Source organism: Pseudophryne corroboree, chromosome 11, assembly GCF_028390025.1.
Source record: "Pseudophryne corroboree isolate aPseCor3 chromosome 11, aPseCor3.hap2, whole genome shotgun sequence".
Classification (NCBI taxonomy): domain Eukaryota; kingdom Metazoa; phylum Chordata; class Amphibia; order Anura; family Myobatrachidae; genus Pseudophryne; species Pseudophryne corroboree.
This window is the reverse complement of record NC_086454.1, coordinates 63,421,784-63,439,679: the sequence shown is the minus strand read 5'-3', so window position 1 is coordinate 63,439,679 and position 17,896 is coordinate 63,421,784. Positions and strand designations below refer to the sequence as shown.

Sequence of the window (17,896 nt, the reverse complement as noted above, 5' to 3'; positions counted from 1 at the left end):
TCATGTTTACCATCTTAAAGTAGACTTTCAACCATCCTTGGCTTTAGGAACATTTATTTAATTTTTACTGATACTTGTGAACAAATCCACCATCATCCACCTCACAAACAAAAATGATTTTTAATTCTTCTGGCCAATAACATGACCTTCTCTGTAAAAGTAATGTAATAATGTTTACTAAATGTGTTCTATGCTTGTCTTTAATGAAGTGACAGACTATGTTACATGAGTTACAGTAATTTGAAATCTCTGCAAATATTACAAACATCACCATTTAGAGTTTGCTGTCACTGTAATGTAAACAAGAAAATGATGCAGGAATAAGTTTTAACCTATATTAAGGGCTTTTCTCTGCTGTAAATTTTTTTAACTGCACCCCATATCAGTTTAACAAAGCCCAAGAAATGACTTAGACTTTAATTATCTAAACATAAATTATTTGAACCTATACTTGTGAGCTAATCCACCATCATGGGGAAATAAAGCATTTGCAAAATAAATTCTAGATAGTAGTATTGACATTGCATGTTCAAATATCAAGACACTTGCTCATGTTTACCATCTTAAAGTAGACTTCTTGATTTGACTTGTTTATTTTGGCCATTTGTGTGTCAGCTTTTGTAGCAGTATTTGTAAAAATGCCTCTTCTACATAAAAAGCATTGTGACGATGAGGATAGGATTTGAACCCATGCGTGCAGAGCACAATGGATTAGCAGTCCATCGCCTTAACCACTCGGCCACCTCTTCTCACTGGTATGCAATCAGGCAAACTTTCCAACACCACTTGTTATACTTCAAAGTCAATTCTATATGCTCTTGTAGATTGTGTCATTTTCACAATCACGAGCTTGATAGCAAGTCGACTTTCAACCATCCTTGGCTTTAGGAACATTTATTTAATTTTTACTGATACTTGTGAACAAATCCACCATCATCCACCTCACAAACAAAAATGATTTTTAATACTTCTGGCCAATAACATGACCTTCTCTGTAAAAGTAATGTATTAATTTTCACTAAATGTGTTCTATGCTTGTCTTTAATGAAGTGACAGACTATGTTTCATGAGTTACAGTAATTTGAAATCTCTGCAAATATTACAAACATCACCATTTCGAGTTTGCTGTCACTGTAATGTAAACAAGAAAATTATGCAGGAATAAGGTTTAACCTATATTAAGGGCTTTTCTCTGCTGTAAATTTTTTTAACTGCACCCCATATCAGTTTAACAAAGCCCAAGAAATGTCATAGACTTTAATTATCTAAACATAAATTATTTTAACCTATACTTGTGAGCTAATCCACCATCATGGGGAAATAAAGCATTTGCAAAATAAATTGACATTGCATGTTCAAATACCAAAACACTTGCTCATATTTACCATCTTAAAGTAGACTTCTTGATTTGACTTGTTTATTTAGGCCATTTTTGTGTCAGCTTCACTTGCTGGTTTATGAAGCAGTATTTGTAAAAATGCCTCTTCTACCTAAAGAGCATTGTGACGACGAGGATGGGATTTGAACCCATACATGCAGAGCACAATGGATTAGCAGTCCATCGCCTTAACCACTCGGCCACCTCGTCTCACTGGTATGCAGTCTGGCAAACTTTCCAACACCACTTGTTATACTTCAAAGTCAATTCTTTATGTTCTTGTAGATTGTGTCATTTTCACAATCACGAGCTTGATAGTAAGTCGACTTTCAACCATCCTTGGCTTTAGGAACATTTATTTAATTTTAACCGATACTTGTGAACAAATCCACCATCATCCACCTCACAAACAAAAATGATTTTTAATACTTCTGGCCAATAACATGACCTTCTCTGTAAAAGTAATGTATTAATTTTCACTAAATGTGTTCTATGCTTGTCTTTAATGAAGTGACAGACTATGTTTCATGAGTTACAGTAATTTGAAATCTCTGCAAATATTACAAATATCACCATTTCGAGTTTGCTGTCACTGTAATGTAAACAAGAAAATTATGCAGGAATAAGGTTTAACTAATATTAAGGGCTTTTGTCTGCTGTAAACATTTTTAACTGCACCCCATATCAGTTTAACAAAGCCCAAGAAATGACTTAGACTTTAATTATCTAAACATAAATTATTTTAAACTATACTTGTGAGCTAATCCACTATCATGGGGAAATAAAGCATTTACAAAATAAATTCTAGATAGTAGTATTGACATTGCATGTTCAAATATCAAGACACTTGCTCATGTTTACCATCTTAAAGTAGACTTCTTGATTTGACTTGTTTATTTTGGCCATTTGTGTGTCAGCTTTTGTAGCAGTATTTGTAAAAATGCCTCTTCTACCTAAAAAGCATTGTGACGATGAGGATAGGATTTGAACCCATGCGTGCAGAGCACAATGGATTAGCAGTCCATCGCCTTAACCACTCGGCCACCTCTTCTCACTGGTATGCAATCAGGCAAACTTTCCAACACCACTTGTTATACTTCAAAGTCAATTCTATATGCTCTTGTAGATTGTGTCATTTTCACAATCACGAGCTTGATAGCAAGTCGACTTTCAACCATCCTTGGCTTTAGGAACATTTATTTAATTTTAACCGATACTTGTGAACAAATCCACCATCATCCACCTCACAAACAAAAATGATTTTTAATACTTCTGGCCAATAACATGACCTTATCTGTAAAAGTAATGTATTAATTTTCACTAAATGTGTTCTATGCTTGTCTTTAATGAAGTGACAGACTATTTTTCATGAGTTACAGTAATTTGAAATCTCTGCAAATATTACAAACATCACCATTTCGAGTTTGTGTCACTGTAATGTAAACAAGAAAATTATGCAGGAATAAGGTTTAACCTATATTAAGGGCTTTTATCTGCTGTAAATTTTTTTAACTGCACCCCATATCAGTTTAACGAAGCCCAAGAAATGTCATAGACTTTAATTATCTAAACATAAATTATTTTAACCTATACTTGTGAGCTAATCCACCATCATGGGGAAATAAAGCATTTGCAAAATAAATTCTAGATAGTAGTATTGACATTGCATGTTCAAATATCAAGACACTTGCTCATGTTTACCATCTTAAAGTAGACTTCTTGATTTGACTTGTTTATTTAGGCCATTTTTTGTGTCAGCTTCACTTGCTGGATTATGAAGCAGTATTTGTAAAAAAGCCTCTTCTACCTAAAGAGCACTGTGACGACGAGGATGGGATTTGAACCCATGCGTGCAGAGCACAATGGATTAGCAGTCCATCGTCTTAACCACTTGGCCACCTCGTCTCACTGGTATGCAATCTGGCAAACTTTCCAACACCACTTGTTATACTTCAAAGTCAATTCTTTATGTTCTTGTAGATTGTGTCATTTTCACAATCACGAGCTTGATAGCAAGTCGACTTTCAACCATCCTTGGCTTTAGGAACATTTATTTAATTTTAACCGATACTTGTGAACAAATCCACCATCATCCACATCACAAACAAAAATGTTTTTTAATACTTCTGGCCAATAACATGACCTTCTCTGTAAAAGTAATGTATTAATTTTCACTAAATGTGTTCTATGCTTGTCTTTAATGAAGTGACAGACTATGTTTCATGAGTTACAGTAATTTGAAATCTCTGCAAATATTACAAACATCACCATTTCGAGTTTGCTGTCACTGTAATGTAAACAAGAAAATTATGCAGGAATAAGGTTTAACCTATATTAAGGGCTTTTCTCTGCTGTAAATTTTTTTAACTGCACCCCATATCAGTTTAACAAAGCCCAAGAAATGTCATAGACTTTAATTATCTAAACATAAATCATTTTAACTTATACTTGTGAGCTAATCCACCATCATGGGGGATAAAGCATTTGCAAAATAAATTCTAGATAGTAGTATTGACATTGCATGTTCAAATATCAAGACACTTGCTCATGTTTACCATCTTAAAGAAGACTTCTTGATTTAGGCCATTTTTGTGTCAGCTTCACTTGCTGGTTTATGAAGCAGTATTTGTAAAAATGCCTCTTCTACCTAAAGAGCATTGTGACGACGAGGATGGGATTTAAACCCATGCGTGCAGAGCACAATGGATTAGCAGTCCATCGCCTTAACCACTCGGCCACCTCGTCTCACTGGTATGCAATCTGGCAAACTTTCCAACACCACTTGTTATACTTCAAAGTCAATTCTATATGTTCTTGTAGATTGTGTCATTTTCACAATCACGAGCTTGATAGTTAGTCGACTTTCAACCATCCTTGGCTTTAGGAACATTTATTTAATTTTAACCGATACTTGTGAACAAATCCACCTCACAAACAAAAATTATTTTTAATACTTCTGGCCAATAACATGACCTTCTCTGTAAAAGTAATGTATTACTTTTCACTAAATGTGTTCTATGCTTGTCTTTAATGAAGTGACAGACTATGCTACATGAGTTACAGTAATTTCAAATCTCTGCAAATATTACAAACATCACCATTTAGAGTTTGCTGTCACTGTAATGTAAACAAGAAAATTATGCAGGAATAAGGTTTAACCTATATTAAGGGCTCTGCTGTAAAAAAAATTTAACTGCATCCCATATCAGTTTAACAAAGCCCAAGAAATGTCATAGACTTTAATTATCTAAACATAAATCATTTTAACCTATACTTGTGAGCTAATCCACCATCATGGGGGATAAAGCATTTGCAAAATAAATTCTAGATAGTAGTATTGACATTGCATGTTCAAATATCAAGACACTTGCTCATGTTTACCATCTTAAAGTAGACTTCTTGATTTGACTTGTTTATTTTGGCCATTTGTTTGTCAGCTTTTGTAGCAGTATTTGTAAAAATGCCTCTTCTACCTAAAAAGCATTCTAACGACGAGGATGGGATTTGAACCCATGCGTGCAGAGCACAATGGATTAGCAGTCCATCGCCTTAACCACTCGGCCACCTCGTCTCACTGGTATGCTATCAGGCAAACTTTCCAATACCACTTGTTATACTTCAAAGTCAATTCTTTATGTTCTTGTAGATTGTGTCATTTTCACAATCACGAGCTTGATAGCAAGTCGACTTTCAACCATCCTTGGCTTTAGGAACATTAATTTAATTTTAACCGAAACTTGTGAACAAATCCACCATCACCCACCTCACAAACAAAAATGATTTTTAATACTTCTGGCCAATAACATGACCTTCTCTGTAAAAGTAATGTATTAATTTTCACTAAATATGTTCTATGCTTGTCTTTAATGAAGTGACAGACTATGCTACATGAGTTACAGTAATTTCAAATCTCTTCAAATATTACAAACATCACCATTTAGAGTTGCTGTCACTGTAATGTAAACAAGAAAATTATGCAGGAATAAGGTTTAACCTATATTAAGGGCTCTGCTGTAAAAAAAATTAACTGCATCCCATATCAGTTTAACAAAGCCCAAGAAATGTCATAGACTTTAATTATCTAAACATAAATCATTTTAACCTATACTTGTGAGCTAATCCACCATCATGGGAAAATAAAGCATTTGCAAAATAAATTCTAGATAGTAGTATTGACATTGCATGTTCAAATATCAAGACACTTGCTCATGTTTACCATCTTAAAGTAGACTTCTTGATTTGACTTGTTTATTTTGGCCATTTGTGTGTCAGCTTTTGTAGCAGTATTTGTAAAAATGCCTCTTCTATCTAAAAAGCATTGTGACGATGAGGATGGGATTTGAACCCATGCGTGCAGAGCACAATGGATTAGCAGTCCATCGCCTTAACCACTTGGCCACCTCGTCTCACTGGTATGCAATCAGGCAAACTTTCCAACACCACTTGTTATACTTCAAAGTCAATTCTATATGTTCTTGTAGATTGTGTCATTTTCACAATCACGAGCTTGATAGCAAGTCGACTTTCAACCATCCTTGGCTTTAGGAACATTTATTTAATTTTTACTGATACTTGTGAACAAATCCACCATCATCCACCTCACAAACAAAAATGATTTTTAATTCTTCTGGCCAATAACATGACCTTCTCTGTAAAAGTAATGTAATAATTTTCACTAAATGTGTTCTATGCTTGTCTTTAATGAAGTGACAGACTATGTTACATGAGTTACAGTAATTTGAAATCTCTGCAAATATTACAAACATCACCATTTAGAGTTTGCTGTCACTGTAATGTAAACAAGAAAATGATGCAGGAATAAGTTTTAACCTATATTAAGGGCTTTTCTCTGCTGTAAAAATTTTTAACTGCACCCCATATCAGTTTAACAAAGCCCAAGAAATGACTTAGACTTTAATTATCTAAACATAAATTATTTTAACCTATACTACTGAGCTAATCCACCATCATGGGGAAATAAAGCATTTGCAAAATAAATTCTCGATAGTAGTATTTACATTGCATGTTCAAATATCAAGACACTTGCTCATGTTTACCATCTTAAAGTAGACTTCTTGATTTGACTTGTTTATTTTGGCCATTTGTTTGTCAGCTTTTGTAGCAGTATTTGTAAAAATGCCTCTTCTACCTAAAAAGCATTCTAACGACGAGGATGGGATTTGAACCCATGCGTGCAGAGCACAATGGATTAGCAGTCCATCGCCTTAACCACTCGGCCACCTCGTCTCACTGGTATGCTATCAGGCAAACTTTCCAATACCACTTGTTATACTTCAAAGTCAATTCTTTATGTTCTTGTAGATTGTGTCATTTTCACAATCACGAGCTTGATAGCAAGTCGACTTTCAACCATCCTTGGCTTTAGGAACATTAATTTAATTTTAACCGAAACTTGTGAACAAATCCACCATCACCCACCTCACAAACAAAAATGATTTTTAATACTTCTGGCCAATAACATGACCTTCTCTGTAAAAGTAATGTATTAATTTTCACTAAATATGTTCTATGCTTGTCTTTAATGAAGTGACAGACTATGCTACATGAGTTACAGTAATTTCAAATCTCTTCAAATATTACAAACATCACCATTTAGAGTTGCTGTCACTGTAATGTAAACAAGAAAATTATGCAGGAATAAGGTTTAACCTATATTAAGGGCTCTGCTGTAAAAAAAATCAACTGCATCCCATATCAGTTTAACAAAGCCCAAGAAATGTCATAGACTTTAATTATCTAAACATAAATCATTTTAACCTATACTTGTGAGCTAATCCACCATCATGGGAAAATAAAGCATTTGCAAAATAAATTCTAGATAGTAGTATTGACATTGCATGTTCAAATATCAAGACACTTGCTCATGTTTACCATCTTAAAGTAGACTTCTTGATTTGACTTGTTTATTTTGGCCATTTGTGTGTCAGCTTTTGTAGCAGTATTTGTAAAAATGCCTCTTCTACCTAAAAAGCATTGTGACGATGAGGATGGGATTTGAACCCATGCGTGCAGAGCACAATGGATTAGCAGTCCATCGCCTTAACCACTTGGCCACCTCGTCTCACTGGTATGCAATCAGGCAAACTTTCCAACACCACTTGTTATACTTCAAAGTCAATTCTATATGTTCTTGTAGATTGTGTCATTTTCACAATCACGAGCTTGATAGCAAGTCGACTTTCAACCATCCTTGGCTTTAGGAACATTTATTTAATTTTTACTGATACTTGTGAACAAATCCACCATCATCCACCTCACAAACAAAAATGATTTTTAATTCTTCTGGCCAATAACATGACCTTCTCTGTAAAAGTAATGTAATAATTTTCACTAAATGTGTTCTATGCTTGTCTTTAATGAAGTGACAGACTATGTTACATGAGTTACAGTAATTTGAAATCTCTGCAAATATTACAAACATCACCATTTAGAGTTTGCTGTCACTGTAATGTAAACAAGAAAATGATGCAGGAATAAGTTTTAACCTATATTAAGGGCTTTTCTCTGCTGTAAAAATTTTTAACTGCACCCCATATCAGTTTAACAAAGCCCAAGAAATGACTTAGACTTTAATTATCTAAACATAAATTATTTTAACCTATACTACTGAGCTAATCCACCATCATGGGGAAATAAAGCATTTGCAAAATAAATTCTCGATAGTAGTATTTACATTGCATGTTCAAATATCAAGACACTTGCTCATGTTTACCATCTTAAAGTAGACTTCTTGATTTGACTTGTTTATTTTGGCCATTTGTTTGTCAGCTTTTGTAGCAGTATTTGTAAAAATGCCTCTTCTACCTAAAAAGCATTCTAACGACGAGGATGGGATTTGAACCCATGCGTGCAGAGCACAATGGATTAGCAGTCCATCGCCTTAACCACTCGGCCACCTCGTCTCACTGGTATGCTACCAGGCAAACTTTCCAATACCACTTGTTATACTTCAAAGTCAATTCTTTATGTTCTTGTAGATTGTGTCATTTTCACAATCACGAGCTTGATAGCAAGTCGACTTTCAACCATCCTTGGCTTTAGGAACATTTATTTAATTTTAACCGAAACTTGTGAACAAATCCACCATCACCCACCTCACAAACAAAAATGATTTTTAATACTTCTGGCCAATAACATGACCTTCTCTGTAAAAGTAATGTATTAATTTTCACTAAATATGTTCTATGCTTGTCTTTAATGAAGTGACAGACTATTTTTCATGAGTTACAGTAATTTGAAATCTCTTCAAATATTACAAACATCACCATTTAGAGTTGCTGTCACTGTAATGTAAACAAGAAAATTATGCAGGAATAAGGTTTAACCTATATTAAGGGCTCTGCTGTAAAAAAAATTAACTGCATCCCATATCAGTTTAACAAAGCCCAAGAAATGTCATAGACTTTAATTATCTAAACATAAATCATTTTAACCTATACTTGTGAGCTAATCCACCATCATGGGGAAATAAAGCATTTGCAAAATAAATTCTAGATAGTAGTATTGACATTGCATGTTCAAATATCAAGACACTTGCTCATGTTTACCATCTTAAAGTAGACTTCTTGATTTGACTTGTTTATTTAGGCCATTTTTGTGTCAGCCTCACTTGCTGGTTTATGAAGCAGTATTTGTAAAAATGCCTCTTCTACCTAAAGAGCATCGTGACGACGAGGATGGGATTTGAACCCACGCGTGCAGAGCACAATGGATTAGCAGTCCATCGCCTTAACCACACGGCCACCTCGTCTCACTGGTATGCAATCTGGCAAACTTTCCAACACCACTTGTTATACTTCAAAGTCAATTCTTTATGTTTCTTTTAGATTGTGTCATTTTCACAATCACGAGCTTCATAGCAAGTTGACTTTCAAATATCCTTGGCTTTAGGAACATTTATTTAATTTTAACCGATACTTGTGAACAAATCCACCATCATCCACCTCACAAACAAAAATGATTTTTAATACTTCTGGCCAATAACATGACCTTCTCTGTAAAAGTAATGTATTAATTTTCACTAAATGTGTTCTATGCTTGTCTTTAATGAAGTGACAGACTATGTTTCATGAGTTACAGTAATTTGAAATCTCTGCAAATATTACAAATATCACCATTTCGAGATTGCTGTCACTGTAATGTAAACAAGAAAATTATGCAGGAATAAGGTTTAACTAATATTAAGGGCTTTTCTCTGCTGTAAATTTTTTTAACTGCACCCCATATCAGTTTAACAAAGCCCAAGAAATGTCATAGACTTTAATTATCTAAACATAAATTATTTTAACCTATACTTGTGAGCTAATCCACTATCATGGGGAAATAAAGCATTTGCAAAATAAATTCTAGATAGTAGTATTGACATTGCATGTTCAAATATCAAGACACTTGCTCATGTTTACCATCTTAAAGTAGACTTCTTGATTTGACTTGTTTATTTAGGCCATTTTTTGTGTCAGCTTCACTTGCTGGATTATGAAGCAGTATTTGTAAAAAAGCCTCTTCTACCTAAAGAGCACTGTGACGACGAGGATAGGATTTGAACCCATGCGTGCAGAGCACAATGGATTAGCAGTCCATCGTCTTAACCACTTGGCCACCTCGTCTCACTGGTATGCAATCTGGCAAACTTTCCAACACCACTTGTTATACTTCAAAGTCAATTCTTTATGTTCTTGTAGATTGTGTCATTTTCACAATCACGAGCTTGATAGCAAGTCGACTTTCAACCATCCTTGGCTTTAGGAACATTTATTTAATTTTAACCGATACTTGTGAACAAATCCACCATCATCCACATCACAAACAAAAATGTTTTTTAATACTTCTGGCCAATAACATGACCTTCTCTGTAAAAGTAATGTATTAATTTTCACTAAATGTGTTCTATGCTTGTCTTTAATGAAGTGACAGACTATGTTTCATGAGTTACAGTAATTTGAAATCTCTGCAAATATTACAAACATCACCATTTCGAGTTTGCTGTCACTGTAATGTAAACAAGAAAATTATGCAGGAATAAGGTTTAACCTATATTAAGGGCTTTTCTCTGCTGTAAATTTTTTTAACTGCACCCCATATCAGTTTAACAAAGCCCAAGAAATGTCATAGACTTTAATTATCTAAACATAAATCATTTTAACCTATACTTGTGAGCTAATCCACCATCATGGGGGATAAAGCATTTGCAAAATAAATTCTAGATAGTAGTATTGACATTGCATGTTCAAATATCAAGACACTTGCTCATGTTTACCATCTTAAAGAAGACTTCTTGATTTAGGCCATTTTTGTGTCAGCTTCACTTGCTGGTTTATGAAGCAGTATTTGTAAAAATGCCTCTTCTACCTAAAGAGCATTGTGACGACGAGGATGGGATTTAAACCCATGCGTGCAGAGCACAATGGATTAGCAGTCCATCGCCTTAACCACTCGGCCACCTCGTCTCACTTGTATGCAATCTGGCAAACTTTCCAACACCACTTGTTATACTTCAAAGTCAATTCTATATGTTCTTGTAGATTGTGTCATTTTCACAATCACGAGCTTGATAGTAAGTCGACTTTCAACCATCCTTGGCTTTAGGAACATTTATTTAATTTTAACCGATACTTGTGAACAAATCCACCTCACAAACAAAAATGATTTTTAATACTTCTGGCCAATAACATGACCTTCTCTGTAAAAGTAATGTATTACTTTTCACTAAATGTGTTCTATGCTTGTCTTTTATGAAGTGACAGACTATGCTACATGAGTTACAGTAATTTCAAATCTCTGCAAATATTACAAACATCACCATTTAGAGTTTGCTGTCACTGTAATGTAAACAAGAAAATTATGCAGGAATAAGGTTTAACCTATATTAAGGGCTCTGCTATAAAAAAATTTTAACTGCATCCCATATCAGTTTAACAAAGCCCAAGAAATGTCATAGACTTTAATTATCTAAACATAAATTATTTTAACCTATACTACTGAGCTAATCCACCATCATGGGGAAATAAAGCATTTGCAAAATAAATTCTCGATAGTAGTATTTACATTGCATGTTCAAATATCAAGACACTTGCTCATGTTTACCATCTTAAAGTAGACTTCTTGATTTGACTTGTTTATTTTGGCCATTTGTGTGTCAGCTTTTGTAGCAGTATTTGTAAAAATGCCTCTTCTACCTAAAAAGCATTGTGACGATGAGGATGGGATTTGAACCCATGCGTGCAGAGCACAATGGATTAGCAGTCCATCGCCTTAACCACTTGGCCACCTCGTCTCACTGGTATGCAATCAGGCAAACTTTCCAACACCACTTGTTATACTTCAAAGTCAATTCTATATGTTCTTGTAGATTGTGTCATTTTCACAATCACGAGCTTGATAGCAAGTCGACTTTCAACCATCCTTGGCTTTAGGAACATTTATTTAATTTTTACTGATACTTGTGAACAAATCCACCATCATCCACCTCACAAACAAAAATGATTTTTAATTCTTCTGGCCAATAACATGACCTTCTCTGTAAAAGTAATGTAATAATTTTCACTAAATGTGTTCTATGCTTGTCTTTAATGAAGTGACAGACTATGTTACATGAGTTACAGTAATTTGAAATCTCTGCAAATATTACAAACATCACCATTTAGAGTTTGCTGTCACTGTAATGTAAACAAGAAAATGATGCAGGAATAAGTTTTAACCTATATTAAGGGCTTTTCTCTGCTGTAAAAAATTTTAACTGCACCCCATATCAGTTTAACAAAGCCCAAGAAATGACTTAGACTTTAATTATCTAAACATAAATTATTTTAACCTATACTACTGAGCTAATCCACCATCATGGGGAAATAAAGCATTTGCAAAATAAATTCTCGATAGTAGTATTTACATTGCATGTTCAAATATCAAGACACTTGCTCATGTTTACCATCTTAAAGTAGACTTCTTGATTTGACTTGTTTATTTTGGCCATTTGTTTGTCAGCTTTTGTAGCAGTATTTGTAAAAATGCCTCTTCTACCTAAAAAGCATTCTAACGACGAGGATGGGATTTGAACCCATGCGTGCAGAGCACAATGGATTAGCAGTCCATCGCCTTAACCACTCGGCCACCTCGTCTCACTGGTATGCTATCAGGCAAACTTTCCAATACCACTTGTTATACTTCAAAGTCAATTCTTTATGTTCTTGTAGATTGTGTCATTTTCACAATCACGAGCTTGATAGCAAGTCGACTTTCAACCATCCTTGGCTTTAGGAACATTTATTTAATTTTAACCGAAACTTGTGAACAAATCCACCATCACCCACCTCACAAACAAAAATGATTTTTAATACTTCTGGCCAATAACATGACCTTCTCTGTAAAAGTAATGTATTAATTTTCACTAAATATGTTCTATGCTTGTCTTTAATGAAGTGACAGACTATGCTACATGAGTTACAGTAATTTCAAATCTCTTCAAATATTACAAACATCACCATTTAGAGTTGCTGTCACTGTAATGTAAACAAGAAAATTATGCAGGAATAAGGTTTAACCTATATTAAGGGCTCTGCTGTAAAAAAAATTAACTGCATCCCATATCAGTTTAACAAAGCCCAAGAAATGTCATAGACTTTAATTATCTAAACATAAATCATTTTAACCTATACTTGTGAGCTAATCCACCATCATGGGGAAATAAAGCATTTGCAAAATAAATTCTAGATAGTAGTATTGACATTGCATGTTCAAATATCAAGACACTTGCTCATGTTTACCATCTTAAAGTAGACTTCTTGATTTGACTTGTTTATTTTGGCCATTTGTGTGTCAGCTTTTGTAGCAGTATTTGTAAAAATGCCTCTTCTACCTAAAAAGCATTGTGACGATGAGGATGGGATTTGAACCCATGCGTGCAGAGCACAATGGATTAGCAGTCCATCGCCTTAACCACTTGGCCACCTCGTCTCACTGGTATGCAATCAGGCAAACTTTCCAACACCACTTGTTATACTTCAAAGTCAATTCTTTATGTTCTTGTAGATTGTGTCATTTTCACAATCACGAGCTTGATAGCAAGTCGACTTTCAACCATCCTTGGCTTTAGGAACATTTATTTAATTTTTACTGATACTTGTGAACAAATCCACCATCATCCACCTCACAAACAAAAATGATTTTTAATTCTTCTGGCCAATAACATGACCTTCTCTGTAAAAGTAATGTAATCATTTTCACTAAATGTGTTCTATGCTTGTCTTTAATGAAGTGACAGACTATGTTACATGAGTTACAGTAATTTGAAATCTCTGCAAATATTACAAACATCACCATTTAGAGTTTGCTGTCACTGTAATGTAAACAAGAAAATGATGCAGGAATAAGTTTTAACCTATATTAAGGGCTTTTCTCTGCTGTAAAAATTTTTAACTGCACCCCATATCAGTTTAACAAAGCCCAAGAAATGACTTAGACTTTAATTATCTAAACATAAATTATTTTAACCTATACTACTGAGCTAATCCACCATCATGGGGAAATAAAGCATTTGCAAAATAAATTCTCGATAGTAGTATTTACATTGCATGTTCAAATATCAAGACACTTGCTCATGTTTACCATCTTAAAGTAGACTTCTTGATTTGACTTGTTTATTTTGGCCATTTGTTTGTCAGCTTTTGTAGCAGTATTTGTAAAAATGCCTCTTCTACCTAAAAAGCATTCTAACGACGAGGATGGGATTTGAACCCATGCGTGCAGAGCACAATGGATTAGCAGTCCATCGCCTTAACCACTCGGCCACCTCGTCTCACTGGTATGCTATCAGGCAAACTTTCCAATACCACTTGTTATACTTCAAAGTCAATTCTTTATGTTCTTGTAGATTGTGTCATTTTCACAATCACGAGCTTGATAGCAAGTCGACTTTCAACCATCCTTGGCTTTAGGAACATTTATTTAATTTTAACCGAAACTTGTGAACAAATCCACCATCACCCACCTCACAAACAAAAATGATTTTTAATACTTCTGGCCAATAACATGACCTTCTCTGTAAAAGTAATGTATTAATTTTCACTAAATATGTTCTATGCTTGTCTTTAATGAAGTGACAGACTATTTTTCATGAGTTACAGTAATTTGAAATCTCTTCAAATATTACAAACATCACCATTTAGAGTTGCTGTCACTGTAATGTAAACAAGAAAATTATGCAGGAATAAGGTTTAACCTATATTAAGGGCTCTGCTGTAAAAAAAATTAACTGCATCCCATATCAGTTTAACAAAGCCCAAGAAATGTCATAGACTTTAATTATCTAAACCACAGGTTCTCAAACTCGGTCCTCAGGACCCCACACAGTGCATGTTTTGCAGGTCTCCTCACAAAATCACAAGTTAAATAATTAGCTCCACCTGTGGACCCTTTAAAAAGTGTCAGTGAGTAATTAATACACCTGTGCACCTACTGGGTTACCTGCAAAACATGCACTGTGTGGGGTCCTGAGGACCGAGTTTGAGAACCCCTGATCTAAACATAAATCATTTTAACCTATACTTGTGAGCTAATCCACCATCATGGGGAAATAAAGCATTTGCAAAATAAATTCTAGATAGTAGTATTGACATTGCATGTTCAAATATCAAGACACTTGCTCATGTTTACCATCTTAAAGTAGACTTCTTGATTTGACTTGTTTATTTAGGCCATTTTTGTGTCAGCCTCACTTGCTGGTTTATGAAGCAGTATTTGTAAAAATGCCTCTTCTACCTAAAGAGCATCGTGACGACGAGGATGGGATTTGAACCCACGCGTGCAGAGCACAATGGATTAGCAGTCCATCGCCTTAACCACACGGCCACCTCGTCTCACTAGTATGCAATCTGGCATGCAATCTGGCAAACTTTCCAACACCACTTCAAAGTCAATTCTTTATGTTTCTTTTAGATTGTGTCATTTTCACAATCACGAGCTTCATAGCAAGTTGACTTTCAAATATCCTTGGCTTTAGGAACATTTATTTAATTTTAACCGATACTTGTGAACAAATCCACCATCATCCACCTCACAAACAAAAATGATTTTTAATACTTCTGGCCAATAACATGACCTTCTCTGTAAAAGTAATGTATTAATTTTCACTAAATGTGTTCTATGCTTGTCTTTAATGAAGTGACAGACTATGTTTCATGAGTTACAGTAATTTGAAATCTCTGCAAATATTACAAATATCACCATTTCGAGATTGCTGTCACTGTAATGTAAACAAGAAAATTATGCAGGAATAAGGTTTAACTAATATTAAGGGCTTTTCTCTGCTGTAAATTTTTTTAACTGCACCCCATATCAGTTTAACAAAGCCCAAGAAATGTCATAGACTTTAATTATCTAAACATAAATTATTTTAACCTATACTTGTGAGCTAATCCACTATCATGGGGAAATAAAGCATTTGCAAAATAAATTCTAGATAGTAGTATTGACATTGCATGTTCAAATATCAAGACACTTGCTCATGTTTACCATCTTAAAGTAGACTTCTTGATTTGACTTGTTTATTTAGGCCATTTTTTGTGTCAGCTTCACTTGCTGGATTATGAAGCAGTATTTGTAAAAAAGCCTCTTCTACCTAAAGAGCACTGTGACGACGAGGATGGGATTTGAACCCATGCGTGCAGAGTCCATCGTCTTAACCACTTGGCCACCTCGTCTCACTGGTATGCAATCTGGCAAACTTTCCAACACCACTTGTTATACTTCAAAGTCAATTCTTTATGTTCTTGTAGATTGTGTCATTTTCACAATCACGAGCTTGATAGCAAGTCGACTTTCAACCATCCTTGGCTTTAGGAACATTTATTTAATTTTAACCGATACTTGTGAACAAATCCACCATCATCCACATCACAAACAAAAATGTTTTTTAATACTTCTGGCCAATAACATGACCTTCTCTGTAAAAGTAATGTATTAATTTTCACTAAATGTGTTCTATGCTTGTCTTTAATGAAGTGACAGACTATGTTTCATGAGTTACAGTAATTTGAAATCTCTGCAAATATTACAAACATCACCATTTCGAGTTTGCTGTCACTGTAATGTAAACAAGAAAATTATGCAGGAATAAGGTTTAACCTATATTAAGGGCTTTTCTCTGCTGTAAATTTTTTTAACTGCACCCCATATCAGTTTAACAAAGCCCAAGAAATGTCATAGACTTTAATTATCTAAACATAAATCATTTTAACCTATACTTGTGAGCTAATCCACCATCATGGGGGATAAAGCATTTGCAAAATAAATTCTAGATAGTAGTATTGACATTGCATGTTCAAATATCAAGACACTTGCTCATGTTTACCATCTTAAAGAAGACTTCTTGATTTAGGCCATTTTTGTGTCAGCTTCACTTGCTGGTTTATGAAGCAGTATTTGTAAAAATGCCTCTTCTACCTAAAGAGCATTGTGACGACGAGGATGGGATTTAAACCCATGCGTGCAGAGCACAATGGATTAGCAGTCCATCGCCTTAACCACTCGGCCACCTCGTCTCACTGGTATGCAATCTGGCAAACTTTCCAACACCACTTGTTATACTTCAAAGTCAATTCTATATGTTCTTGTAGATTGTGTCATTTTCACAATCACGAGCTTGATAGTAAGTCGACTTTCAACCATCCTTGGCTTTAGGAACATTTATTTAATTTTAACCGATACTTGTGAACAAATCCACCTCACAAACAAAAATGATTTTTAATACTTCTGGCCAATAACATGACCTTCTCTGTAAAAGTAATGTATTACTTTTCACTAAATGTGTTCTATGCTTGTCTTTTATGAAGTGACAGACTATGCTACATGAGTTACAGTAATTTCAAATCTCTGCAAATATTACAAACATCACCATTTAGAGTTTGCTGTCACTGTAATGTAAACAAGAAAATTATGCAGGAATAAGGTTTAACCTATATTAAGGGCTCTGCTGTAAAAAAAATTTAACTGCATCCCATATCAGTTTAACAAAGCCCAAGAAATGTCATAGACTTTAATTATCTAAACATAAATCATTTTAACCTATACTTGTGAGCTAATCCACCATCATGGGGGATAAAGCATTTGCAAAATAAATTCTAGATAGTAGTATTGACATTGCATGTTCAAATATCAAGACACTTGCTCATGTTTACCATCTTAAAGTAGACTTCTTGATTTGACTTGTTTATTTTGGCCATTTGTTTGTCAGCTTTTGTAGCAGTATTTGTAAAAATGCCTCTTCTACCTAAAAAGCATTCTAACGACGAGGATGGGATTTGAACCCATGCGTGCAGAGCACAATGGATTAGCAGTCCATCGCCTTAACCACTCGGCCACCTCGTCTCACTGGTATGCAATCAGGCAAACTTTCCAACACCACTTGTTATACTTCAAAGTCAATTCTTTATGTTCTTGTAGATTGTGTCATTTTCACAATCACGAGCTTGATAGCAAGTCGACTTTCAACCATCCTTGGCTTTA

General features: G+C 34.6%; 20 non-coding genes across 20 annotated transcripts; all 20 read right to left on the bottom strand.

Moving 5' to 3' along the window:
• Positions 1-667: 667 nt before the first annotated feature.
• TRNAS-GCU (transfer RNA serine (anticodon GCU)) lies at positions 668-749 on the bottom strand. The gene has a single exon. It is a non-coding gene; the product is annotated as a tRNA-Ser (tRNA).
• Positions 750-1,506: 757 nt separating this feature from the next.
• TRNAS-GCU (transfer RNA serine (anticodon GCU)) lies at positions 1,507-1,588 on the bottom strand. The gene has a single exon. It is a non-coding gene; the product is annotated as a tRNA-Ser (tRNA).
• A 759-nt stretch (positions 1,589-2,347) lies between these two features.
• Positions 2,348-2,429, bottom strand: TRNAS-GCU (transfer RNA serine (anticodon GCU)). Its single transcript has one exon. It is a non-coding gene; the product is annotated as a tRNA-Ser (tRNA).
• Positions 2,430-3,201: 772 nt separating this feature from the next.
• TRNAS-GCU (transfer RNA serine (anticodon GCU)) lies at positions 3,202-3,283 on the bottom strand. The gene has a single exon. It is a non-coding gene; the product is annotated as a tRNA-Ser (tRNA).
• A 758-nt stretch (positions 3,284-4,041) lies between these two features.
• TRNAS-GCU (transfer RNA serine (anticodon GCU)) lies at positions 4,042-4,123 on the bottom strand. Its single transcript has one exon. It is a non-coding gene; the product is annotated as a tRNA-Ser (tRNA).
• Positions 4,124-4,867: 744 nt separating this feature from the next.
• TRNAS-GCU (transfer RNA serine (anticodon GCU)) lies at positions 4,868-4,949 on the bottom strand. The gene has a single exon. It is a non-coding gene; the product is annotated as a tRNA-Ser (tRNA).
• A 753-nt stretch (positions 4,950-5,702) lies between these two features.
• On the bottom strand, positions 5,703-5,784 carry TRNAS-GCU (transfer RNA serine (anticodon GCU)). Its single transcript has one exon. It is a non-coding gene; the product is annotated as a tRNA-Ser (tRNA).
• A 759-nt stretch (positions 5,785-6,543) lies between these two features.
• Positions 6,544-6,625, bottom strand: TRNAS-GCU (transfer RNA serine (anticodon GCU)). Its single transcript has one exon. It is a non-coding gene; the product is annotated as a tRNA-Ser (tRNA).
• A 753-nt stretch (positions 6,626-7,378) lies between these two features.
• On the bottom strand, positions 7,379-7,460 carry TRNAS-GCU (transfer RNA serine (anticodon GCU)). Its single transcript has one exon. It is a non-coding gene; the product is annotated as a tRNA-Ser (tRNA).
• Positions 7,461-8,219: 759 nt separating this feature from the next.
• On the bottom strand, positions 8,220-8,301 carry TRNAS-GCU (transfer RNA serine (anticodon GCU)). Its single transcript has one exon. It is a non-coding gene; the product is annotated as a tRNA-Ser (tRNA).
• A 766-nt stretch (positions 8,302-9,067) lies between these two features.
• TRNAS-GCU (transfer RNA serine (anticodon GCU)) lies at positions 9,068-9,149 on the bottom strand. Its single transcript has one exon. It is a non-coding gene; the product is annotated as a tRNA-Ser (tRNA).
• Positions 9,150-9,923: 774 nt separating this feature from the next.
• Positions 9,924-10,005, bottom strand: TRNAS-GCU (transfer RNA serine (anticodon GCU)). Its single transcript has one exon. It is a non-coding gene; the product is annotated as a tRNA-Ser (tRNA).
• Positions 10,006-10,763: 758 nt separating this feature from the next.
• On the bottom strand, positions 10,764-10,845 carry TRNAS-GCU (transfer RNA serine (anticodon GCU)). Its single transcript has one exon. It is a non-coding gene; the product is annotated as a tRNA-Ser (tRNA).
• Positions 10,846-11,590: 745 nt separating this feature from the next.
• Positions 11,591-11,672, bottom strand: TRNAS-GCU (transfer RNA serine (anticodon GCU)). The gene has a single exon. It is a non-coding gene; the product is annotated as a tRNA-Ser (tRNA).
• Positions 11,673-12,431: 759 nt separating this feature from the next.
• TRNAS-GCU (transfer RNA serine (anticodon GCU)) lies at positions 12,432-12,513 on the bottom strand. Its single transcript has one exon. It is a non-coding gene; the product is annotated as a tRNA-Ser (tRNA).
• A 753-nt stretch (positions 12,514-13,266) lies between these two features.
• On the bottom strand, positions 13,267-13,348 carry TRNAS-GCU (transfer RNA serine (anticodon GCU)). Its single transcript has one exon. It is a non-coding gene; the product is annotated as a tRNA-Ser (tRNA).
• A 759-nt stretch (positions 13,349-14,107) lies between these two features.
• On the bottom strand, positions 14,108-14,189 carry TRNAS-GCU (transfer RNA serine (anticodon GCU)). The gene has a single exon. It is a non-coding gene; the product is annotated as a tRNA-Ser (tRNA).
• A 978-nt stretch (positions 14,190-15,167) lies between these two features.
• Positions 15,168-15,249, bottom strand: TRNAS-GCU (transfer RNA serine (anticodon GCU)). The gene has a single exon. It is a non-coding gene; the product is annotated as a tRNA-Ser (tRNA).
• Positions 15,250-16,850: 1,601 nt separating this feature from the next.
• On the bottom strand, positions 16,851-16,932 carry TRNAS-GCU (transfer RNA serine (anticodon GCU)). The gene has a single exon. It is a non-coding gene; the product is annotated as a tRNA-Ser (tRNA).
• A 744-nt stretch (positions 16,933-17,676) lies between these two features.
• Positions 17,677-17,758, bottom strand: TRNAS-GCU (transfer RNA serine (anticodon GCU)). The gene has a single exon. It is a non-coding gene; the product is annotated as a tRNA-Ser (tRNA).
• Positions 17,759-17,896: the final 138 nt, after the last annotated feature.